At 43.0% G+C, this 26,590-nt stretch overlaps 1 protein-coding gene across 1 annotated transcript in view; it reads right to left on the reverse strand.

Moving 5' to 3' along the window:
* erfl1 (Ets2 repressor factor like 1) overlaps positions 1-24,153 on the reverse strand; it is a 36,195-nt gene extending 12,042 nt beyond the window's left edge. The window contains exon 1 of the mRNA XM_068735936.1: positions 24,024-24,153. The gene's annotated coding sequence lies outside the window, so the exon portion shown is untranslated. The remainder of the gene's footprint in view (positions 1-24,023) is intronic.
* Between the last annotated feature and the right edge of the window lie 2,437 nt (positions 24,154-26,590).

Genomic DNA, 26,590 nt, shown 5'->3' on the forward strand with positions numbered 1-26,590 from the left:
GAGCACAGAGATGTGCACAGACAAACACACACATGCAGCACAGAGCGACTGTGGACACAACAGCCCAAACAAAGGACCTCTCTCCCACAAAAGGCCACCTATAAAAACTCAGTCTGGATGATGGATCACACAGTTACCGGTGACAATAGTAAATACTTACAATAGAGGCGCATGTGGACAACAGCACCTTCACCACTCAAAAGGAAACCTCAGTTGCGCTCCTCCACATGTTGTGGAGTGTAGGCCCACACAGTTTTTTTAGCAAACACACATTCATGCTGCAAACCCTCTGGTGTGTTGGTGAGTCAGAGGCTTTTGATAGTTCACTCAGTTGAAAGAGTCGGTGGGTTTTAGGGACAGTTTTTCCCTTGTGTCTTCAGCACACTACGAAGATGCAAGGACTCAAGGCTGGTCAAGGCTGAAAGGTTATTGTGCTTTTGCTCGACTTTCAAACAACCACACACAAAGTTTCCGAAAAAATCAGAGTGCATCTTTTAAAAAGTATCTGACTATTTCGCTATAAAACGTTCCACTTTCTTCACGCTCTAGCTACTAACTTTTCTCTGTGGTTTTCAGCTGGGCAGGTAGTGTAAAGGGGGTATTTAAAGCTTCATCACACACTCCGTATGGCTGAGGGGGAGAGTCGGGTGATAACTCTCTGCAGGTGTATCTCTTCATGACCCATTTCACATTTCATAATCATTTGATCCTTTCTTAATATAAAAAATATTGATTATAGCAACTTTAAACTCACATTTTCTTCTTTTTTCTTGATTTTATAACTTTAGTGGTTTGTACTGTCTGTCTCCTTGTTTTTTTCTGTGCCTTATTTATTTTCTTTCGCCTGTAAAGCAATTTGCAATTTCTTTTTTGCATGCATGTTGTATTTGAGTATTGAGTTTTTAACGTCATATAATGTCACCAGATGGTGATAAACCACCTGAGATAACAGAAAAAGAAGACAGTATGCTCTTAATTAGGAAAAGGCCGGGTTTAGGAGTCCTCTAAAAACATGTGGAAAGTCATATGGAATTAAGGTAATTACTTTTAGCTACAAACTTAACGATCGGCTCAGTCCTTCTGCTGGCAACTTAATACCAAATTACAAGTGTATTTCAAAAGCGTCAAAAAATGTCAATGGGTTTTAGGTGTTTGAAAGAGATCTGTATTTAGAACATAACATCCTGTTCCCAAACAGGACTGACGGCTACACAGTGATACAAGTTTGCAACAAGGCTGGTAATCTATAGTACCAGGCCCGTCAGCAGAACTGAGCCGAGGGTTAGTAGGCCACTGACGGGAATGAAAAGGAAACAGTGTGCGGAATATACTGTAGTACCAAGTATGTTTTGAAATTCTGCAGAGTGACTTGGGTAGAGGGAGGAAGGGGGGCAGCCTGACATTCAGGCAACATTATATCTCCAGTGCTGTCTAAAGAAGGAAAGAGTGATGGGTCACGATATAAAAAGATAGAAAAATATGAGAGGCATGAAGAGTCTGGCCTCTCCCGCTTTCTTTTTCCACTAGATGAAACGGGCTCTGTACATCTGTCTCATCTTCCTTTTTTTGGTTGCCCCTGAAAAAGGCCCAACTGAACCCTCTCTCTCTCTCCCTTTCTATATCCTTGCCTCTCTCCCGCTATCTCTGTCTTTCCCTCTCTCTCTGTTCCTCTCCCTGGTTAGCTCTGACACACTGGTCAGCCTCAGGGTGGAAGAACAGAGGGACTCTGCTATGGGTTTGTTAGAGGAGCTGGAAAAGAAGGAGAGAGGAGAAACGAGGAGGGGAGAGAGTGGAGGGAAGGAGGAGGAGAGGAGGGGGGGAGAGGAGGAGGAGAGGAGGGGGAGGATCGGCCAGAAAGAGGGAAAAAGAACCTGTCCATCCAAAGAGAACGGTGGCCGATAATTCTTCTGATTTAGCTGAATCTCTTCTGATGTAGTCATAGATAGAGAATAATGGATGATTCATCTCTGTGTTGTCATTTTTTATTTTTTGTTAATATTTTACCTTCCCCATAACATACGGCACCAGAAAGGTTAAGAAAAAATAATCCATCCTGCATAATCCAACACAGAATTCCAACTTTTTTTGCACAAATGAATACGAATGGTTCTCCCATAAGTAATAAAATATGTTTATATGAAAATATTTAGACTTTAAGTGTAACCACATTTTTTTTTTACTTTAGGTCCCCCAAAACTTCCTTGTGGTTCAAACTGTGGAATAGGAATACATTGGATTAATATAAACCAATAAGTGTGCACTGATGTAGTTGGTTTATTGTCTATTGATTATATTGTTAGAAGTATAGTTATATGTCTTTCTTCCTGGGACTATGTTAGAAATAAGCATTCTCACTTTTGTTATTCCTTAAATTAGTCTGTTTTGTAGATCCATAATAAATAAAATCACTCAAAATTACAGTAAAACAGTGATTGCTGGAAACACTCTAAAACTATTGTGCACAGCGTTAAAGAGTCAAAGCACTGCATCCACTAGCACTATATTGGCCAAATTACAACTTTTGCTGCAGCTAAATTTCCACGTTTCCTTTGTACCCTGAGTTTACCCAAAACACACACTATATCACACTGTCACATGAAACGGTGAGGATTCAGTGCAACGCTGCAACAGGAACAGGCAGCAGTGCAGTGCTGTCTGTGTATTTAACCAATATGTGTAGTATAGCTACAGGAGTACTGAGGCTCTGTGACTCCCATCAGTCCACACGGCAGCAGCAAAGCTAGATCTGAGTCCTTCACACCGAGGGACAGAACCGCCAAACCAAAATATCTTTCAGTGGAATCAGACTTGAAACATATATGTACCAGCGGGTACAGCGATTGTGAGGCCAATGTGAGGTTTAAATCGATGAGTCAGAAAATATGTTGTTTTTAAATCCAGCTATATGAAAACTGAGAACTGTCCATACTTGAAATAGCTGAAATGATTTTTTGTTTTTGCACAATGAGCTAAACTGGTCCAATAACAGACCTCAGTTTAAAGGCTGAAAGAATAAGGCTGGCTTTATATTAGGCTATATTAGTCTTCTTCAGCCGACCATGCATTAGTCTGTCTTTCAATACTTCCCTACTCGGTCTGTGGCGTTCAGCGCTAAAGCCCATTTGTCCCAACTGAAGGTGTCAACCTTTAAAAATAGGTCACAAATACACTGTCTCACTTTCATTCAAGATATTTTCTAAAACATCTGAGCACTTTTATTTTAGCGAATGTTACCCAAACCGGAGCAACTTTTTGGGGACTATTTTCTGCTGCGGATTGATAGACATTTGGTGCACCAGAGAATAAACTAAAGTAGCCATATTCCCTATAATGAAGGAACATGTCTCTCATTGCACCAGCTCATTTATGTGTTTTTCATAGTTTTTGGACAACAATGGAGGTTTATGGCACATAGGAGGCACACAGACTTGTGGATCAATTCATTGTTGGATTTGTTGACTTTTTTTTTTTTTTTTTTACTAGCCTTATCTAATGGCCAGGTTCATTCATGTAAGCGAAGAGAAGTTTCAGAGCTTTAAAGATTCCCACAGTCCGGAGAAGTTGAGACTGCTCTGGTCATAAATAGGCTACTTTTGCCTGTGATAAATAAGGAAACGTGTTTTTAAGGCTTTCATGAAAGGTGGAGTACTCCAACAAGTTTTAAGAGGTGAGAGGAGATGAGGATGTGAGAGCGTGAAACGGTATTAGTGTGGTATGGAACGCCGGCCTTAAGAAAATAAGGAAAAGAAGGGGGAAAGGATGAAGAAAAAAGTATCAATCGATAGGGTTAAATTATTCATCGTCATTAATTATCGATCGCTCTCCGCTGCCGGCTCGTCCGCCTCGCGCCAGAGTTGAAAGGAGGGAAAGCGCGCTTTATTAAAACCGGCTCGAGCCTCATTGTTTCATGTCCCGCGGCAAAGAAAAAGCTCGAGTTTGGCTCTGCCCGCGCCAGTCGAAAAACACACACACACGCACGCGCGCACACACTCACACACAGCTCCACCTCCCTCTTTTACGTTTTCCTTCTCTCCTGTTCTCGCCCTCTCTCTCTCTCTCTCTCTCTCCCTCTCTCTCTCCGGACGCGCGAGAGGAGCTTTGGGGAGCCTCGCGCGGTGTTCACGGGGCGGCTGTGTCTCGTGTGGATCGATGAGGGATCAATGGCTCGCGCTGACTAATAGCCAGAGAGCGCCTTTGATCTCGCGGCTGAGAGATCAAAACCTGCGCGAGAGGGAAGAGAAATAGGAAAAGAAACTGCGCCGGCGAGCTGACCTTCACACACGCACAAACTCACGCATGCACGAGCACATACACATTGGACGCAAAACCCACGCAGCCTATACGCACGTGCGCAGCTTTTAGGAATTTGACTACAGGATATCCTACCAGCAAACAAACTATGAGAGATGCATTACTAACGACATATGCATTGGAAACATTTAGAATAATAACTAATATATATATATATATATATATATATATATATATATATATATATATATATATATATATATATATATATATATATATATATATTTATATATAGAGCGAGAGAGAGAGAGAGAGAGAGAGAGAGAGAGAGAGAGAGAGAGAGAGAGAGGCTATAACAGAGATCATTCACACTTTTCCTCACGACACGAACACACACACGTGCGCGGACACGTATACACGCGCCCATACCACCTTGCTTCCTAGTCCAAGTTGTTGCTCTTGATTTTGACTTCCTCAGACAAGGTGATACAGTGAGAACAAGGAAACCATCTGTTGTTTGCAGCGAGCAGATGAGTGTCCTATGGGCTCAACTTCACACCTATAGAGACCAAAGAGGTGTGTGTGTGTGTGTGTGTGTGTAAACGCGCATGCTTGTTGGAGAGAGGGGGGGGGGGGTTCAATGCCTGGGAAAGAGCAGATTTGAAAAAAGCCACAAAGTTGTCCTAAAATATAGCCACGTTTGTCTAGAATGTGAAGCAGGTTGATCTGTTATTATTTTCAAAAAGGAAATTAACTGCTTGCAGGTCCTTAAAGTAACATTGATGATAATAGTGATAAAGAGGTTTTAAGGTAATTCATTTACTTGTACACTGTATGAATATTACGTTGTTTCTTATTTAATGTTCCGTTTAGGGTCCCGAAGACCCGAAGACCCCTTTAAACAACTAAATATTACCTTGATACGTTATTGATTTAATTTAATTTTAATTGCTAATTAACATAATTTGTAAAACATAGTTAAATACAATGTGTTTTTATATTCTCTATCTGTGATTGTAAGTCTCAGATTTGTGTCATTGGAGTTGAATTAGTTTGTTCATAAGAGGTCTGACAATGACTTTGACTCATCTATAGTCAATGGTTTGACCTTTTGGGGGTCTAGGATGACATACATTTCTTTGTGTGTGAATGACTTTTTGGCTCACCAAAAGAATGTATTTGTCCATGCAGAAATACATGGAGTAGGAGTTATTTAGGGCCACTCCTGTATTTAGTCACCTTTATGGGCAAGCCCAGTTTGTTGCAATGGGAGGGAGCTCAACACTTCTTTACATATTGGATTTTAAATAAAGTCAGAAGAGAAGAGAATATTATCATTATTCATACAGCCGTGGGGTCTGAGGAGCCCAAATAACAAGGAAATAAAGCAGATTTCAACAAAACACAATGGTTAATAGTTCTCTTATTAGTCACAAAGAACCACAACATAATCTCTTGCAAAATAGAGTCTTGTTTTCCACACTTTTACCGGAGGAAATGCACTTCTCTCTCCTCATCCTCATCACGCTGCCTCTATCTCTCTCTTTATCCCCCCTTCACCCACCCTCCCCTCTGGTCAGTGAGTTACTCTCTTCTATCGCTCTCACTTCCCGAATTAACCACTCAAGAAGTCACCACCGACTCAATCAATAGCTCATACATAAACCCTGCTATAATCGCTCCCCTAGCCTGTCTGTCTGTCTGCCCCCCTCCCTCTCCTCTCCTCACCCCTTACCCCCTTCTTCAGCTTCTAACTGACACTCCTCTTCCTATCCTCCTGTGTCCCGCTGTTTGTCTTTTGTATGGCTTCATCTTGTCCTTGTCTGATTATTTTAGACAGTCTTTCCTCGTATATAAAAACATCAAGCCTCTGTCATACTCACACCTCTGCTCATGCTGTTCAACTTCTCAAAGAGCCTGACCTCGTGAAATTTTGACCGAATAATAACAGCATGTGACCAAGACCTCTCCCAGACTTTAACCAACACCTAAACTTCACATTTATTAAGTTTATTTTGCACTTATCGCACAAATACAGAATTCTTTTTAACTTTTTGTACAGTTTTTGTGCTTTTGGAAATTCTAAGACTTCCTTTTGTTTTGTTTACAGATACAATTATAATATATTTGCATGCAACACCTTGTTAGGGGTAGAACAATGAATATAATCTATTTTTATCCCGGTTGAAACAGTTCATCAATCTTGGTCTCAATGTGGCGTTATGAAATATTTAAAAAGGTGAAACTATGAACAGCAATTAAGAACATTCATCATATGAACTAATAATTGATAAATCTCAAGAGTACAGTCTTTGCAGCCTGTTCTCATACACACTGTATACCTAGATGAATGCATTATATTTTGTTTATCCCACGTAATCAATAATCCACAAAATTGTGAGCCAGAATCTGACTCGTTAACAACATGAAAAGTGCATGCAGTGCCCATTACTGTGTTTAATTTGTGCTTTTGACTTGCAAAAGCACAAATTAAAGTGAGATTGAGTCACTTTAAATTGGGGCCACCTGCAGCATCTGGAATCACTATTTTGAAAACCAAATGCATAAAGAGACAAAAAATGAAAAATAATCATGTCCAACGTCTGAATATTCATCTGAAATGTGACCTGATGCTACTTTGGAAATATTTAACTCTTCTGTTTTCACTAACCCTAACTATATTCCTTTAGGGACTTCATATTTGTGAAGTATCCCTCTAAAATGTATTACGGGATCACAGTAATTCTTTTAAGTGCAAGGGCACTATCGCTCCATGTTAGTGCGTCCAGCCAGAATGGGCCCAGTATTGCGTTATAGCAAAGACAAGGAGACATCAATATTGCATTATCTCATATTTAACTGTGAGACACAGATAGTTGTTTTGGGGGCCTTAAAGATATTGTATTACCAAAGGAGATACAGGCAGACATCAACACACACACACACACACACACACACACACACACACACACACACACACACACAAACACAAGAGGAGAAAAAAAGGGAATAACACATAGAGAATTTTAAAATGATAAGGCCTCTACACACCCTCTGCTCGTTCCCCTTCTCTCTCTCTCTCTCTATCTCTCTCTCCTCTCTCCAAAGTCTTTGATTCGTCCGTACGGTTTGATCTGTGAGAGAGCGAGTTTTGTAAACACATTTTTCACGATCATATAGCCACGGGCAAGGGGAGCGTGAGGCGCGGAGGAAGAAGAAGAAGGAGAGGGAAAGAGACTGGGAGTGAGAGAGAGAGAGAGAGAGAGAGAGAGAGAGAGAGAGAGAGTCTCTGTGTGTGAGGGACGTTTAATGAGCGTGCAAGATGGAAAGATAGACTGACAGAAAATGCAAGGATGGAGCCTCAAATATGACTTACTGCTATATTGCACAGAGCAAAGACGACATACAGACACTCTCTCTCTCTCTCTCTCTCTCTCTCTCTCTCTCTCTCTCTCTCTCTCTCACACACACACACACACTCAAACCGGGGAGCCCAGACTGATGGTTTTGGCACAAGTAAAGCATCACAGGGGTTGATGAAATGTGAAGCAACAAGGAGAAAAAAGCAAGTTATTCAGTGTTCCTCATCATGCAGAGGGGGGTGACACTCCAACACTGCATTTCCCGATATGACGTTTCCTGACTGGTGCACCAAGAGTCTCTCACACACACACACACACACACACACACACACACACACACACACACACACACACACACACACACACAGAAAGTGATGCATCTCGTTTGGGATGATGAACAGAGAAAACAGAGAGGAACAGCGTCTGAAAACAGATTATGGGTCGAGCCAATAAAACCAGAGCACAGACGGTAAACACACCGTGGTGTAAAGCTGAACTAATAACAGCGCGAGGCTCTCATTTCTTACATTTCTTTTTTTTTTTTCACTTGGTTGGAACACTTTCTTTTTGTCATCTGGCAGCTGCTAATCCGGTTAGGTTCGATTGGCTCCGGTAATGGCGCTAACCCGTCGCTTATACCGACTCGTCTCTACGGGACACGGCGGAGAGGAGGCGACTGCAGCTCGGTGTGAGCATCACAGAGACACCGGCGACGGTAATGGCCGAGGAAGAAGAAGAAGAAGAAGAAGAAGAAGAAGAAGAAGAAGAAGAAGAAGAAGAAGAAGAAAAACGTGTGACCCCATTCCACTAAGTGTAGCATATAGCGTACCCCTCCCAAACTTTCAAACTTGCCGTCCTATTTACAGGTATTTTAAGAGACACATAACGGTCCGGAAATCACACAAAAGCCAAGAGGAAATTTAGACTTCATTATTGGGGAAAAACAACTTTCAAAAATGTCATAACGTCTTTGCTTAATCGCCCTGCACAGTTCTTAAAAAAAGAAGAAAAAAAAGGATAAATTGGATACATTTGGACTAATGTTTGAAATACAAGTAGTGCGATGTTGCATATGAAGGCATAAAGGCCAATAATATGCATGCAATATTAGCCCACATTAATAATAATAATATCAATATTATTAACGATAATAATAACACTCAAAATCATAATCATAATAACCACAATATTAATTTGCATATATGTCGAGCTACAGTCGGGCGCATGTTAGAACTTTCTGGTGAATTGGCTCCTTCGACTTTTGGGCTGGGGTTAGATACAGGCCATCACATTTAAAGTGCTTTTCCACTTCGAGATTTGTTTGTTTTCCTTAAAGACGGGGAAACACTCCTCAACAATTCTGCAGAATTCCCTCGCGTCAGTCGTTAAAAAAATGGTTTTCTTTTCATTTTTCCTTTCCTTCCATTCTTTCTCTCTCTCTATTTTTTTAACGGACCCTGCTGCCTTTTTAGAAAGAAGAATAGCTGCAAGCAATAAAGTCGGTTGTCAGAATATGTGTGTGGTGTGTTTGTGTGTGTGTGCATATATTGCAGTGCAGTGTAGCGTTTCCTCTTCCTCTCTCTTTCTTCTCTCAGTCTTTTCTGTCCGGGGAATTGTTCTCAACGTCCACAAACACATTGCAAATACCCGCCGGCCCAGCTGCATCGATTTCTAATTAGACGCCAGGATAATCGTTGGAGAGAGATGAAAAAAGGAGAGAGTGATAGCGAGACCGAGTAAATAAATATATAAACAAATTAGAGCCCAGATTAATTGAATGAATATGAGCATTTAAAAAAAAACAAAAAAAAACAAAGGTGATCTTGGCGGATAACCTTTGAATGGACAAAACGGTCTATACACGCGGAGGAGGGAAGCGGGCTGGAACTCTGCAGAAAAAAGGCGATTGTGAAATTAGGGCCTATTTTTTTCTCAAACGTTGTTTTCGAATTACTGATATGTGCTTATTGATGTGATTAATTCATTTTAAAATAAAATAAAAAATCCCATTTTCCCATTAAAAAAAAGTTCCCATAAGTTGTATACTTCACGATGTCACTGCAACAGAGAGCTCGATGGGCAATCCATTCAGGAACACAAGGACGCTGTACAATAAACTCGCCCTGACAAAAAGGAGGACTATTAGCATATAAAAGTGTGACCAAAAGAATACCGTGCATGTATATATAAAACAGGCGGAGTGTGACCCACTGATCGTGTTTGCACGTGGTCTGCGGACGCATGACGACGCCTGTGCCTGAAACTGTGACAGCAATCAACCTTGAACTAAAGCCACAGCTGGATTATCCAACTTCTCTCCTGCTCAGTCAGATTTCCACCCTCTCTCCCCCTCTTTCTGCCTCCTGACAGAGTGTGACAGGGGGTTAGCCGGGGAGCTCAGGTAGCTCGTTTACTTTAATTAACGTTTCATCATCCTCGGAGCGGGACCGCGCACCGTATACTCTTTCATGCTGCTCCGTCTCTCATCCCTGTTCTCCATCCATTCATCATCGGCCCTCCCCTCTCCATCTCTTTCTCTCTCTCTCCCTCATCCCCACCTTCGGGCTCAACTCTCATCTTTACTTCAACAACTCGCCATATCGCCCCTCCCCCCCCCCCCCCTCTCTGTCTCATGTCCACTCAGGCATATACAGGGTAATAATTCAAACACGTTCCTTCCTTACTTCCCTCCTCAACTTCTGCCTCTTACACCCCCCCCCCCCCCCCCCCCTTTAAGAAGAAAAAAAAACTTTGTTCATTCTTTCCCTCCCCTCAACACCTCCTCCTCTCCCCCTTCTTAACCGCATAATTACAGGCTCATCATTTTTTTAGGACGCTACAGCACAAATAAGCTCGATAGGATATGTTAGGACAATCCATGTGAAATATTATAATCTTTATAGGCCGATATAGGTTGTTTAGGGTGGACACATTATGGCACTGACGGAGGGAGGAGATGAGAGAGGAGGAGGGTTATTGAGCGGTATTGACTGCCTCTGATCATATAATGGAAAATAAACCTCCAGTCGGTGATCATCATCAGGCAACCAACCGCGATAGATACAATCAATCCGTTTTAGTCTCTTTCGGAGGGCGGGGGAATCAATTAGTGACCCAATGTTTCTGTGAGCTGAACATCTCGATATTATTATTTATGTTAGGCAAAGGCAACAAAATTAGGTCACTGCTTTTTAGACTGTGACTCACTTTTTGTTTGTCCTTGTGTGTAGGAAGAGGGATCCAGCAAGGGACAAGTGGGCTGTGCAGCAAGTAATGAGACCGCACGGAGGAAGGAGACTGAAAAGTCTGCACTTTGCGCAGTTTTGAGCACAATACACATTCAAATGAGGAGCTATAATCGTCGTTGTCTTTCAAGTTCGACCAACCTCAGTTTTGTTGGTGCGCAAATGCATCCAGTTTCAGCGTTATTATTAATTAACGTAATACGCTACTAATTAGCCTACAGGTTATTCCATTTTAAAGTGTCAAGTCGGACTTAAGTTGATTAATACAAGAACAAAAACCTCCTCTAACCCATCAGATACATAACTTTCTCTGAGAACTGACTGAAAGGTTTAATGAGGGCGAGCTGAGTTATCGCGATGTTTAAGAAAATAGCGTTTTGGAGGATGGGGGCTAAAGTGCAAAGATGGCGTGATGAATTAGCGTCTTCGACTATTTTGAAATGAGCAAAGATGTATGTTTACAGTAAAGTTGTCTCTTATGGAATTTGGCTGAAGGCTCCGCTCATTAAATAATTTCACTGTGTCTTCTTGAAATAATTGGCCCTCACTCTCATTTGAACTTTGAAACATTTTCTTGAGAGTATTAGTCGTTTGCACTAAATCTCCATGTAGTTTTTATTACAGATATGGGAGAATTACCCCCTCAGGAGTTAGCCTTTAGTTTAGTTGTGTTTGTAATGATAATTATGAAAATTGCAATAATATAATAATTTTAGGTTATAATACAGTAGCACTCATTCAAGGGATTCTACACAAAGTGATTCTATTGTAAAATTCCAAAGATAAAAAGTTGGAGGATAGTCAAATCACATAAAAGTGTCTTATATTTTGCTAACTTCTTGTTAATGAAAAAAGGAACGATGAAAATGAATCAATAAAACCAGGAGTAAAAACTTGAGACTATCACAAACCAATAGTACTGAATCCCCTCGGAGTCGGCTTAGAGCAGGAGTTTGATGAAGCGGTGGAAATGTGCAGGTGTTGTATGAAGCAAAAATAAAATAAGAGAAAGAAAGTCAAGTAAATGCAGTTAGACTCATATGGTTCAGTGTGGTCTGGGCGGGACTCGAACGCGACCTGGGACTCAGCGTGGAGCATTTTGATAGTTTAAACAGTTTAAAACACTTACAGTGGTAACCGGATTTGTAGCCTTGTGGGGGTTAAGACCGTGATGAAATCCTCCGTGCCCACTGGGACGACAGAGGGGAGCCCTCACATACAAATTGCCATTGATAAAGAGAGAATGGGAAGCCCCAACATCACAAACCTTAAACCCCATCCCTCTCACTCTGGTTCAGACAAAAAAACCTATCCTACTGAGAGTGCAGTGCAGCTGACGCCACCCAGGACCCTGGGGGGAGGTGAGATTATGACATTATTGCATAAAAATGTTTTTGCTTTGTAATCGTTTTCAATTGATCCATTTATTTTTTTAACTGGGGATCACCCTACCACAATGTATGCAATCAATATTGTGTGACATGTGGGAAACATTCAGCTTTGTTGAACGGCGAACGTACCGAACGTTGACCTTTGAGAGAGCAGTGCAGCCAGTGACTGCGGAAGCTCGAAGGTGCCATCAATAATGGAGGACAAACTACAAGCCTGTGTCTCCGATTTCCCAGACATGCATTATGATTAATTGTTGTCATACAGCAGCCACACAGAAAGCATTTGTGCGACAAAATGCCTTCAAATGGAACAAACAATGGTGACATCAAGACAGTTAATTAGGACTCAGTATAAACCATATTGTTTAACCTCAATAATATTTTAAATAAAGTCATATTGATGTCCTTGATACAGGCCTGTTACCCGTAGCGACATTGAACTTTTGGCGCCAAAAGTAGAATGGACCTAAAATCACAGCACCAAGTGAGCTGGAGTGGTTGAACCGTAGACTTTACAAAACAGCGCGCTCAGTGCAAGAATCTTGCTGGTGTGCAGTAATGCAAATATAACAGCATAACCAGATATCTATGGTAGACAGGGAATTATTTCCTTGTTGAGCACAAACAAACAGAGACAGAAGTAGATGAAATACTGCCTTCAGGGATCAATCTTATGGATCCAAACCTTCTGCATTCCTACCAAGTCCTGAACCACAGCAACATCGTACCTAAACTCCCCGCCTCCAATTTGAACCTGCACTTGACAATTTCTCATAGATTCTTATGGTTTAGTCATTTAATCCTTTGTAATCTCACATCTAGTCACAAACTTTGGGTTTGATGGGCCCATGATGGAGCTTCTACATAACCCTATGAGATCCATCATTTTACAACAGAGTGCAGAAGTTAACACTCTGGCAAGAGGCCCACCAAAGATCTAGAGACTTTATGCTTGGACATCTGTTTATGGATTTATTTCCCTACTGTGCGACGAAAACCGTCACAGATTTGCATTGTTTTTGTAGACTGATGAGAGAATAGACAGAAGCCTTGGCTAACACATGGCCAGTGAAACCTCCTGTTACATCCCTTATTGGTGTCGATTACTTTCCCTTTAGTCCATCATTATTACTGTCTCCATATGATCTAAAAATTAAATGTGGGTTAAGTGGCTTAAGGGTTTAAGATGCTGACCACAAAAACACAATGTCCCCATTGAATGGGGCATTGCGTCCTCTGTTCTCTCTAGCTGTCAAAAAAAGGCAGAAATGCCAGGAAAATAATGATTAAATGTGGCCAAAGAAGTAGACAGGCTGTTCAGTGTGAGGCTAAAAGAAAATAAACTACTGGGATGTGCCAGAAAGTATAATTTCACAAATAAGACACAGGAACATCCCAGTTCCACAAGCACAGATTGTTAATGAATGGATATAAAGCCTTCGTGATAATCTGCTGTTCAAAAAGAACATGCTTTTTTAAGAATCACTTCTGGCTCTCTCTCATCTGTTTCCATATTTACTACGATTTCTAATGTCTTTTAATGCTGTCTGTCTCTTCCTATTACACAGACCTCTTGGAAGTCATATGAGCACACACATGAGCACACACACACAAACACACACACACACACACACACACACACACACACACACACACACACACACACACACACACACAGACTAGCATGATCACACACACACGCACACAAATTCAATCTCTCCATCTTTCTATCTGTGTTTCCATCTCCCACTCTCTTTTACACACACACACAGACACACACAGACACACACAGACACACACACACACACACACACACACACACACACACACACACACAGTGCCCGTCTGCCCCGGCCCCCGTCGACCCTCTCGCCTGTGTGTGCGTGTCAAATCGAATCTCCACCTCAGTGCGTAGTACACCTGCTGTGCCGGCATATAATGCGCTGCATACAGTGAGTGCACGATGACGGATTACTGAATTAGACCAATAATGACAAGTGACACTTCTGTTACCGCTCCCTGAGCCACTGCAGAGACGGGGAGAGGTGTAAATAAAGAACAGACGCAGCGACAGAGAGAAGGGAGAAGGAGGAAAAAAAAAAAAATAGATCAGAGACAAAGGAAGTCATGGAGATGGATTGGGAATTTTCAGCTTGTTCTGTAAATAAGTTTGGTTTCATTTGTGCAACTTCTATGTCCTGTATTTTCTTTGCCTCTCTCCATTTCCATAGAGACACTCGGTTGTCATGGACTCACGATGGCAGCTCAAAATAGATCCATATCACAGACACTGCTGTAGTTTAATACTTAATTCCAGTGTAAACCTTTTGTTTTTTCTCTCTTAATACAAATTTCAAGACATGGTCTCACCTGGACTTGAACGGGTCTTGAAAGTCTGGTCAAGGCATCCGCCAAACTAAAATCTATGCAACATTGCAGCAACTTCACGTTTGGCCAAACTGAACTGCTCTGAGAAGTTTTGATGTGTTTTCTTGATGAATATACATGAAATGTAGAGCGAAGTAATTTGTGAGTGTCCACCAGTTGTAGACCGGGGCAGTGTATCTGCAGGATGTCTGGCCCCCCCATGGACCCGGGTCTCCGCAGGCCTGTGCTCAGGATACTAAACCATGCCAAATGAGGAAGAGGAGGTGCAATCCTCCCTGGGACCACATGAATAAATCAGCCTACCACCCGGTGCTCCTGTATCGGGGCAAAGACTGACTAGAGGAGTATACGAATACAGAGAGATGTACACAAACACATGCATTCATTCATGCGTGTGTTCATGCAGAATAGAAACTGGAAAACAGGGACCATGTAGGTGTGATAGGTGTGAAACACCAGTGGCTGTCTGCTTGGTTTTGGGGTTAGAGACAGACTTTGATACGAACATCAATGAGAATATTTGCGTTGGCGCAATGTCAATAATGTCAATTTAACTGCAAGGCTCATCGTGCTGCCTGTATTGTATCATAATGGAGACTCAGTGGGGGATATAAGCCTGCTGCCAAGCCCTCGAGTCCTTGTGCCACAGTCGTGTTTCCCTTGCAAGCCAACGCTCAAAAAGGTGCAGACGACTTCCAAAACTTATACCTTCTGTTTAGCTGCACCCACTGGATAGAGGAAAGACGAAACAAAGATGGACAAGGCTGCTGTGAAGAAGAAGTGAGTACTTAAGTGGGACAAACACACACACACACACACACACACACACACACACACACACACACACACAGACAGAGGGAGTGGAAGCACAATTGGAGTTGGAAAAAGAGAGCACGGGAGCGAGAAGGCAATGGGGAGAGCACAGAGGAAGGAAGACAGAAAGAAATATTGACAAAGCCTAGATATACACATAAGTCACCCGACACGACCCGCCTGCTCCCTGTATTTTATAGAGCTGCTCTGCGCTGGCGGAACAGCGTGACAGGCCAGTTCCTTCAACGGAAAATATGGTCCCTCTCTACCCTCCCGCCTCTCGCTGCGCTATCACTCCTGTTTTCTGTCTATCCCACCTGATATCATTCTGTCACCTCTGCGCCGGGCTTTTTTTTCCATCATCCCCCTCCCTATTTCTTTCCTCCCGGTTCTCGCATTTTTATTGGTGCTCTACATTCCGCCCGTCATGTTTCACTCCTCCGTTTCTATCCATCTTCATGTCGCTCTCTTAATCCCCTCTCATTTGCTCTCCTCGGCCCTCATCCCTCCCGTTTCTCTTCCTGCTCTCCCGGAGCCGTTTCCGCGTGCTGTCCCATTTCCACCTACTCCTCTCCATTTCCCCTCATTCTTCCTGATTCATTTCCTCTCCACTATCCTTTCCATTCATCCCTCTCCTGCTGCGTACATCACCATCCCTCTCCTCCCTAAGCTTTCCTACTTCCATCTTACACCTTTCCAACTATATTTCCTCTGACCTCCATGGTTTTCCTTATAGGTTCATCTCTCAATATGTCTCCCTGTCACCCCTGTAAACTTTATCCATCACTTCTTTAAACGGAATGCTTCAGCTTGGCCTTTTCACTTTTCCTCTTTCCTTTCTTCCTGCAGCTTATTTCACCTTCCTTATAGACATATTTTGTCTCACCCCTCCTTGAAAAGTAAGCACATGCATTCACCAAATTTCCCACTATGTTGCCGTTTACACCGTTGTCTTACCCTCCAACCCCTTCTCCCACCCTCCTTTCTTCCATTTCATTTCGTTCCTCTCGTCTTCTCCTTTCTTTCTCTTCTCTCCCTCTGCATTCCAGCCGGCCCTCCCTCTCTCATCCGCAGCCCGAGCACAGAGCCCCATGTGTCGGAATCAATTAGGGCTGAGAGCCGTCGCGGCCGCTCTTTCACGGAGGTAAATATTAAACTGCACCAAGCACCGAGGAGGAAGAGAGGGAGAGAGAGGAGGGGAGAAAGGGAGCCCTCCGTCCCTAATCCACCGCATCGATCAGGCGGGGATGAGGGTAATATATTATTTTGACAAGATACGATTCTCCGACGCGCACCGCTATCCCCGGCGATCGATTTCTTTTTTCTCTCCTTTTTTTCCCTTCCCTTTTCTCCCCCTCAGCGAGTGGGACAGGGTTTGTGTGTGTGTGTGTGTGTGTGTGTGTGTGTGTGTGTGTGTGTGTGTGTGTGTGTCAGAGATAGGGTGCGCACGCTCGTGTAGGCAATTTGTGTGCATTTGTGTGTTGTTGTCGGGCGTCTCGGCGTGTGCATGCGTGCACCGGAGTGTGGATGGGTGACAATAGAAACAGCATTAGGAAATGTGGGGAAGAGATGAGGATGGTGCAGCTAGTAGGTCTGCGCTTTTACAAACAAGCTCCTGTCTAAACAACTAAATCACGCGCTCGTCCAGAGACGGATCGTTGAGAATCGCGTTGTGTTTATTATATGCACGGCGCAGCAAGGCAGGACGTCAGGGTTACAGTTAGTCAAGTAGGTAGAGCTGACCTATTGTAAACTTAAATGTCCTCCCCCGCACAGTCCCCTCTGCTCCCGTACCTCCCCTCTATATCGCTTTATAAACTGTGTCTAAATGCTAAATTCACAGATCAATTTTTTTTATTCAACCTCTCCCCCCATCAACGCGCTCCCTCTGCCCCCTGCCTCTGTCCTCCTCAAACAGCCTCACATCTTGCTGTCCTCAGTGATGGAGAGTGTCCTACCAGCCTTACGTGTGTGTGCGTGTGTGTACGGGTCTGCATGTCTGAGTCTTTGTGTGCAACTTATTCTCATCGCAGGTCACAGAAATAACAAAAAAAATAAGATACTTAATTTTTTACTGTGTAATAATTAATTACTGTGAAAGCTATTTCAGTGAAGTGAATGTGTTGTGTCAAACCCACAGAGGATCAACAGCCAACACTTTCAGCAGGGTTTAGCTCATTCTTGTGTTTCTCCGACCCAAAAATACTGCATGGTTGAGCCTCATCTCTCATGGACACCTAAACAAAATCATCAGCAAATATCTATTATGCTTGCATAAGGTGAGTGCACCCTCCTAACATGAACCAGTAGCTAGAAAAGGAAGTCCAGCCCACAGGGAAAAGAGAGAGATAATTTTTTTCCCGGCGCTGGTGGAGACCAAAATGTAACAAAAAGTCCTGTGAACAGTAGACTGAGATTCATCGGGGGGCCAGAAACATAATTCCAATGTGATGCTCATGCATCTCTGGGTCTGCTGGATGTGTAGGCAAATGTGTGCTAAAAGTTTAACGATAAGTATTGATAAGCTGTAAGTATATCCAACCCTATTTCATGATCCTGTGAAACCTCAGAATACACCAGCGATCAGTGAGCCGGCACAAGAACCTGCAGTCTAGAACCTTTTTAGGCGACAAATCTACTTGGTTAAGTTTAGGAAAAGATTGTGTTTGGGGTTATGTAAAATAAATATTTTTGTTGCATAATTTACGTAAGTGGCTTTAGTTAAGTACCTAATTTAGGTAACGACATTCTCACTCCCAACTCATCAAAAAACACCCTGCGAGTCCATCGGTCAGTGAGCTTCAAACTATGACGCTCTAGGTACCTCCGTTTTGGATGCGTCAGTGACAGCGTGTCAATTTTCAATTGTTACATGCATAATGTCTTTTTAAAAAGTTCAGGCAAAAAAAACATTTAGCTGTAGCTTAGGAAAAGAGCAGGATTGATATCAACTTGACTGACTTAACGTCTCATGTGATTGCGAGAGACGTGGGTACTGACCAAGCGTTGGTATTTGATGAGATGGGGGTGAGACCAGGTTTGTAAAATAACCAACAGCGTTCTCCTGGGTGAAATTCTTGTGTTTGTTTGACGCATCCATCCAACACTCCTTGCGCGGCGGACTATGTCGCTCTTTATACTACATCACCTGACTTCCTTATCAGCAGCCCTGCACGTCCTGGCTCATTATTATGTGGGTTCTATACCAATTACAGTGCATTGCTTTTCGTATAGGTATACGTAGAAAGAGTGAATGAGGACAGCCTGTACATGAGGACGCGATGATCCCGGCAGACAGCAGAATTACAACCCATAGGACACTGTGTTGCAATACAGAGCACTAACTATCAAGTTTATACAGTCTCTGTGAGTGTATCAAGATTATAAAAACAATACGTATGTAAGAAAGCATTTTTTAGTGTGTGGACGACACATTTCGGTTCTAACCTGTCCTTTTGAGTGTAGTGGTGATACAAACAAGTCATGTCTACATACACACACCCTGGCACCCAACCGGTTTCCTCTCTCAGAAAGCTCTGTCCAAACAAGCACGACATCACCCGCTGGTGTCTCCTCCCGCTCGCTCCACTCTCTCTTACTCCTCGTCTCCCACTTTCTCCGTCTCTGCCTGCCGCGACTTAGTTTTCCTCTTTCTTTCTATCCGCTCTCGCCTTTATTGTGCCATTTTCTGCCACTTTGGTCCAAGAAAGGGAGGCCGTAATGCAATCTCTCCCCCTCTCCGTCCCCTGCTGTGAGGGAGAGAAGCTTGGCCTGTGTGCTGGGCCGGGGAGAAGGGGGAGAGACGGGGTCAAGGTGAGCTCTAATACACTATTGATCCGCCCCAATTGAAAACCTGATGGAAATTTTACCCCCCTCCCCTCCCTTCCTCCTCATCCTTCCCCTGCACCCCTCTCTCTCTCGCTCTGTTTTTCTCCCCCCCCTCCTTTCGTCTACCGCCCCCCTCTCCCTTCCTATCTCCCACTCTTCTCTTCCCTTATGTCTTCTTTCCTTTCCTGTGTGTATCCTCCCCGGTGTCTAGAGTCTTCCTCTTTTTCAGTGTCTATCGCCGTTCACTCCAATCTGTTTTCTCTCCCAGCTGAATGTCTCTTTCAACCACTGACCACTTTCTCTCCTTTGCCATCTACCTCGGTGCCGGGCAGCACTCTGCCTCCATGTCTTTTAAACCGTGCCTCTAATCATTTCCTCTCTTCTCTTCATCTCCTTTTGGTCTCGCCATCTCCCCTCTTTCAAGCCCGTTCTTCTCCTCTTCCTTTAAATCCCTCGCTACCCCAACCCTGCCTGCTGTTTCTGTCTCTCTCACTCGTTTTTTTCCTCATCCCCCTCTCTGAGTGTGCATCAGATGGTCCATTTCTCTCTAACCCAGTGCATATTGATCCCTATGGCAGTAGCATGCAGTGTGAGGGCTGTGAAGACCACTGCTACAGTGTATTAAACGCCACAAACGCTTTGGACGTGGGGCCCGAGACACGCCTCCCCGGCAGGGCCCCGTCAATAGCTGCTCCCTCCTGTCAACAGCAGCCAAATGGCCTCTCAATCTGGGACTTGTGATGGGCTACAGATTGGTACGCAGAAACTGCAATGGATGCACCACAGAAAAATAGAGTCTTGATGGGAGAGAAGAGCCAGGACAAAAAAAATGAAATAAAATAAGGTGTGTGTACGGTAATTTTCCCTATAATAGTGAGCTTCTTTTATACAAAAACAGATGTATTCAGCTTTGATGTAAGTGAATGAAATCATGTAAAATCCTTTCCAATCAGATGCCTAAAATTTTGCACAAACAAAATCTATGACCTCAGCTTTTAATTTGCTCCATTCTTTGCCTTAACAAGGCTTCATAATAACACACTCTTGTCCCGCAGTTATGTGGAACAGCAATTATGGACGCAGTCGAGTGTGCTACACACTGTTCAAACACATCAAACAAAAGAGGCACAAACATGGGGGAAGGCCACAACAATAGAGATGGCAGACACAGAAGTAACCCTTTCACAGCTCCCCATTACTTTCCCACTTAACAAGACTGACCACAACCTCTCCCTCTCCCTGAGTCTATGCAGAGTTTGCTGCTATCACCGCGCCGCTTGAGTGGGAGATAAATGGAGTGAGTGCGTGCATGTGTGTGTTTGATTTATGTACTGTTGTGTACGTGTCAGACGGCCGAGCTATCGGGACCACCATCTCCCAATAGACATAGAAATGCTACAGCAGTGGAGGGACCCCTCTGTCGACCCTGAGACCTGCGATACACATCTGGAACAACAGAGCACACCGAGCGGGGATTGGAGGGGTTTGTTGGAGGAGGAGGAAGAGGAGGAAGAGGAGGAGGGGAGCTACCTTCATTGCTTCTGAGCTTTTTTCCATTTTCATTCAAAGGAGATTCGCCTTCTATTTGTCCCTCACTCTCTTTTTTTTCCCTCCTCTCTGCCCTTCTCTGTTTCGCATTGACGAGAGGGAAGCAGCCTCTGTGCCTTCACCTTAAACTCAACTTTACAACTTGGGTCCGCTCTCGGAGGAATAATCTCACAGGTAGCAGAGCTCCAACATGCAGACTGGAGGTCCTGGTTGGTTGCTTTCACATTAACAGTGTCAGGAGTTACTTCTGTGTGATCCTGATCTCCCGGGAAACGTCTTTTATTCAAAGGATACCAGTTTGTTAGAAAAACACGACCGAAACCGTGTGTGCAACCATTTCAAGAAATATACATATTTTTTTAACCTTTCACCTTAACTTCTCTTTGACCGTCAACTGTTTCACATGTAGGTTGACTTATTTTAAGTCATATCTTGTGCATGTAATAAAATATGACAATTGTGTAAAACTATAGCATCTCTAGTTTGAAATAGGTCCTCATGTTTTCTGTATATATTTCCTTGCTTCCATTATTTGTCCACTAACCGGCATTCAGAGGTCAGAAACCTGTTTTATTTTCCCACTTTTCTCTTTCAATCACTCTTTTCTTCTCTCCCTCGCTGTCTCCTCTCTTTCTCCCCCCTCTTTTCAGCCTCTCCATCTATTTCTTTCTCTCTAGGAAGGAATCAGTCTCACCTTAATTGCTCTTAAATCGGATTAATGACTGACCGGGGACAACTTGACTTAATCTCTCTTCTAGTAAATCTCTTCCTCTCCGCTTTTCTCATACATCACTCCTAAACATTTTATCCTCTCTTGCTGCCTTTAGCTTTTGTCCTCTCTTTTTTCGGTCCTCGGCCCTTTCTCCCTGCTCGCTCTCTTTCACCTCCTCCTTCCTCCATTTCATCTCCGTCCTTCTTTCTCCTCTCTCCGTCACTCTCCCTACGAGTCAATCATTCTTTCATCTTTTTGGACGCACTCTGTCATGCTTCGGCTCTGCTCGTCATCCGGGTCCCTTCATCATTTTCCCCCTTTTCTTTTCGCACTCTTTCGACAACTTTCTATCATTCTTTAACTTCATCATCCTGAGATTTTGCCAAAACCTCTTTGACTTGGCTGTCACTCTGTCTCTCCGTTCCCCACTCTGTCTCACTCTCTCTCTCTCTGAGTTGTTGTCTCTCTACAAGGTTGGCCAGTCGCAGGGTGTTGTGTATGTGTTAGAGCACGTCGATGTGGTCCTGTCATTGCCTCCTAAGTGCTTTGGCAATACTAGGGATCTGCTGTCATGCCAGTGCAACTAATCTCAATCGAATTACACTGAACTTGTATTGAGATGGAGATCAAGGACATGAGCGTCTGTCTGTGTGATTGCTCAAGCAGCTCCCTCGCACTCATGTGAAAAAAAAGCACACGTACGTAAAGCGCACATGGCCGCACACACATTCAAGAAATCAGTTTGGGTGAAAATGAGACCATTTTGATCATGAACCTAAATGAGAATAATGCCAATAACACCCCAACAATAAATAAAACGTGCATTAGAGTTCAATACAAAACAACTGCCGCCATGTCAGTCTGGGGTGATCCTTGTTAAAGATATAAGGGCAAAGAAATTGTGCCACCTTCCAAACCCCTGCAGTTAAAAAAAAACTGAGAGAAAAAAGCGGCCAGCCTTCTGGACAAAAGCTCATTTTCCTCTTGGTTGCACACTGCTGCAGGCGGGCTAACATGCCACAGGAGAATTCAACCACTCATACACCTTTGTTTTCCTCGGGTTTTTCTCAACTTTACACACAGCAGCAGAGCCATAACTGAGAGTGAACCAGGATTTCTATGTCAACCCAGAAGGCATGTGCTTGTGCATGGCTTGTCGAGCCTGGGGCGAATTCGATGATCTGAGAGCCATGAAGTCGTCCCTTTTCTCTTATTGTGACAGTGAAAGGGGGAATCTGTCATTTCCAAATGCGGGCACATTTGTTCACCTTCCAGTTGTGCTTTGAGCCACTTCCACGTCTTTCTCCCATTTCTCTCCACTCGCCAACTCCTTCCAAAGACCCCCTCCACCTCCCAGCCCCTTTGCATGTCCACCATAGCACGCTGCTTCACAGCGCTCCTGTATCTGTCCTCACTCTCTCTCACTCTCTCACAGTGCAGTCAGGATTAAGCATTTATCTCGGTGGTCCTCCTCTCGGCCCTAAACGCCCGTGAGGATGATAAGAGTCGCTGGGATTTGTCAAATTGTGCGCCATTGATTAACTGACCTTTCACGCCTGCAAGTCTCTCAGCCACTCCACTAACTGCCGACAGGCTAGATAGAGAGATAGATGGATACATCTGGCTGTTATTATTGTGTACAAGTTTGTAGTTACCAGGTGTGGCAGCGAGAGACGACAGGGGTATGAGGGGGCCACGCGAGGGGGGGGGGGGTGGCTGGGGGCTTGGAGATGGTGAGAAAGATACAGAGGAGTCCTTCAATTGCCCTATAGGCTTGGAGTGTAACAGGTAGAAGTGTGTCTACAACCAAACAGTAATGCAAGTTGAATAATGAATAATGAAACACAAATTTGAAGGTGCGCCAAGAGGCTCATATCAGACAGGAAGGATTAGGAGGGAGCAGAGGAGCCGGAGGAAGCGTTCAGACATTGGGTGGCTGGAGGAGCGTCTTGCATGGGATCATAATGGCCGAGGGCGATTGCATGGTGCATCGGACACTTTGACTATTCACAGACAGGTCTGTGCTGCGTCACCGTAGACACATTTTCAAATGCAAGAAAGGGGGGTATCCAAAAAGAGACAAAAACAAATCCTGATTCCGAAGCATCTGACAGAGAATATCTGGCAGCGGTCAATTTCTGAAGCTATTTTATCACAACCAAAATGTCTTTGTTCATAACAGTTTGAGAGAGAGTCTCACATATTTCATATTGAGCAGTACAAAATATATTCCATTCCATCTGCAAGTGTCATATTTTTTTTTATCTCCACATGGACAGGCTTGTGGTCTTCAATTTTAAATCAACAACACATGACTTCCTCCCATTGAAAAAAAACATCCTGAGCTCAAGTTTTTTGAGAGTTAATGAACATGGTTTTAAAAGACAAATGAGGCAAGTGTAAAAGAAAAAGAAGAAAAAAAACAGTGAGGAAAGCAAAAAGAAGACAGATATTAGCAGGCAGGTTGAGGAGGAAGTTCACCCACCTGGACTTCCGCGTCAGCCCGCCTCAGAGATGCACCTGAGGCCGAAGCCCGATCGCCGTCTCTGGTACCGGAGTGGAGCTTGTTCGCCGCTGCGCGTGTTGTTCCAACCCGGGAGGAAGGAGACGAGAGAAAGTGCCGCTGTTGCACTGCACAAAGGCGTCACTAAAAAAACAAAAAACAAAACAGATATGAAATAAAAATTCTCATTGTGGACAAACAAAAGACGAGTCCGTGGGACCCGGTGACGCGTCGGTCCCGCTGAGTGGAGTCGATCCTGGGGCTGGAGTTGTGCCGGTTTTTTTCCCGCAGGACCGCTGCTGACACATCGACCACAGATCAATCACCTTATTTACTCTTTGCCGTGATACAGTTACGGAGACAGCGAGAGGGAGGAGGAGATGCCCGATCAGTATGACGAAATATCATAAAACCCCTATAATGACTGAACTTGTGCGTCTTTTGCGAACTTATTAATCACTTTATTGCACTTAGTGGTAGTCATTCCTTGAGTTGATGCCTCTACAATATACAAACACAATCCCCAGAGTGATTTATAATATTGCTGTATTATATTGAAGTCTTCAGCATATACGAGGTTATAGGTTTTTCTTTTACGCACGGGGTGCGCCCGGGTTTATCGGCACACAGCGCGGGTACAGAGGCCCTGAATGCAGCTCTGCGAGAGGCTCTGCTGTCTTGTTATCGATATAGGAGAAGCTTGCTGGAAAGGATATTGACCGCACTAACTAGCCGCACTTTGATCATACGAAATTGCTTTCCAGATGACAACACATTAAGGATGAGAGCATTTAAAAAAAAATCAAAAATCAAAACCCGCCTCTCGCACCAGTCAGAAGATTCTCTTCCGAATGAGATGGAGATGAGGAGAGGTGAGAGCCCCCATAAGTCGACTGCCTTAATGAATAAAAGAAAACCGATAGTCCATTTCCAAAAAAAAGGAAAAACAAAGAAAGAGAAACGAATTAGGAATGGAGGTTACATCAAAAATCTTAATTCCTCACAAAGAACCACGATCATAACTCGGAAAGTAAGTTTGATTCAAGGCATTTATTGGACCTAAAAAACTCGGGTAACATGGAAGAAGTAGGAATCTATTGTAAGTTAATAATTACAGTTCTTTAAAAAAAATAAAGCAAAATAATAGATACACGGATAAAAAAGAAACAGCAATATTCATAATGTATTTCTGTGTAATAGACGGCGAGTGAATAATAAGTGAACGGCAGTGAATTAGAAAAGTATTTTTGATTCTGAAAGGCGAAATCAAAAGCAATAATCGGAGCAAATTGAATTGCAAAACAATTATGAATCAGATATCAAGTGGAAAATGTGCTTACAAGTTTAAACCAGGATGCTTTGAGAAATAAACTATTGATTCCAGGTTATTTGTTCGATATAATAATAATAATAATAATAATAATAATAATAATAACAATATTAGCAATAATAATAATATATTAATAATACTTTGAAACGAAATAAATAGTATACTGCTTGTTGTATGAGAGCAAGTCTACATAATGCAACCGATTATTATTATGATTTTGTTATTATTATTACCCCTGTAAATAAATCGAGCAGAGAAATCAGTGGCTGGACAGATATTCATAATATCTGCCTGCACAGTGTGATAAATAGCAGCAGCGTAACGCGCTGATAATATAGCAAATGTATCTGGACGGGTTAACGAGTTCAAAGGCAGCCGTGCAGAGGTGAAGGATGAAGGAGGGGAGGGCGAGTGACGTGAGGAGAAATTTCCCCAAATGCCATTTAAAGTCGGAAATATTTCCACCGTGTATTGACAGCAAAGAGACGGATGAGACGGCCGGCGAGAAGCGGCACAAAACCAGGGGAAATAATCCAATTAAAACGGCCTGAGCTCAAAGACGAGACTGGAGAAGAGGGGCTCAACACGTTGGCCTGAAACTTCACACACAGGAAACAAACTGTTTCAGGCCAACATGCCGAAGCAAAGAGAGAGGATGTCTGATAAAGTTAGCCTACAAGAAGCCAAAACGACTTTTAATGCTGCAGAAAAAAATCTATAAATTATAAATATTAGGCTGTATTTCAGTATTATTGTATTTATTCTCTGTACTTATTTAAAAACAAATACATTAAGAATCGATAGAAAACATTATTGTATAATTAATATTATTGTTATTTTTTATTATTATTAATGTATTTGTTATTACCGGTAAATTAAACAAATCATCCTTAAGCTTTCTTCTCTTGTTTTTCTGTCCCAAACACACGCACACGGAAAACTTTGTTGAAGCAGGCTGATGTTGTGTAAAGTTAGTGTGAATAATTGACGCCAGAAAAACAACATTGGTTGGGTTTAGGGTGGATCCATTGATCGATCTCTTAATCTGCAATAGTTACATGCATGTATTGATTTACAAACACTGTTTATCTGGAAATATACTGGCCCAAATAATTGATGGAGTACACCCACGGCGCACATAAATATGCATCCAAGTGGTAAAGGGGTAAACATCTAAAAAGAAGAAGAAAAAAATCTGAGGAGCAACCACAGATTATTA

This window comes from Cebidichthys violaceus, unplaced genomic scaffold (genome assembly GCF_023349555.1).
Source record: "Cebidichthys violaceus isolate CVI_PGR_0920_01 unplaced genomic scaffold, fCebVio1.0.p SCAF_7, whole genome shotgun sequence".
Classification (NCBI taxonomy): Eukaryota; Metazoa; Chordata; class Actinopteri; order Perciformes; family Stichaeidae; genus Cebidichthys; species Cebidichthys violaceus.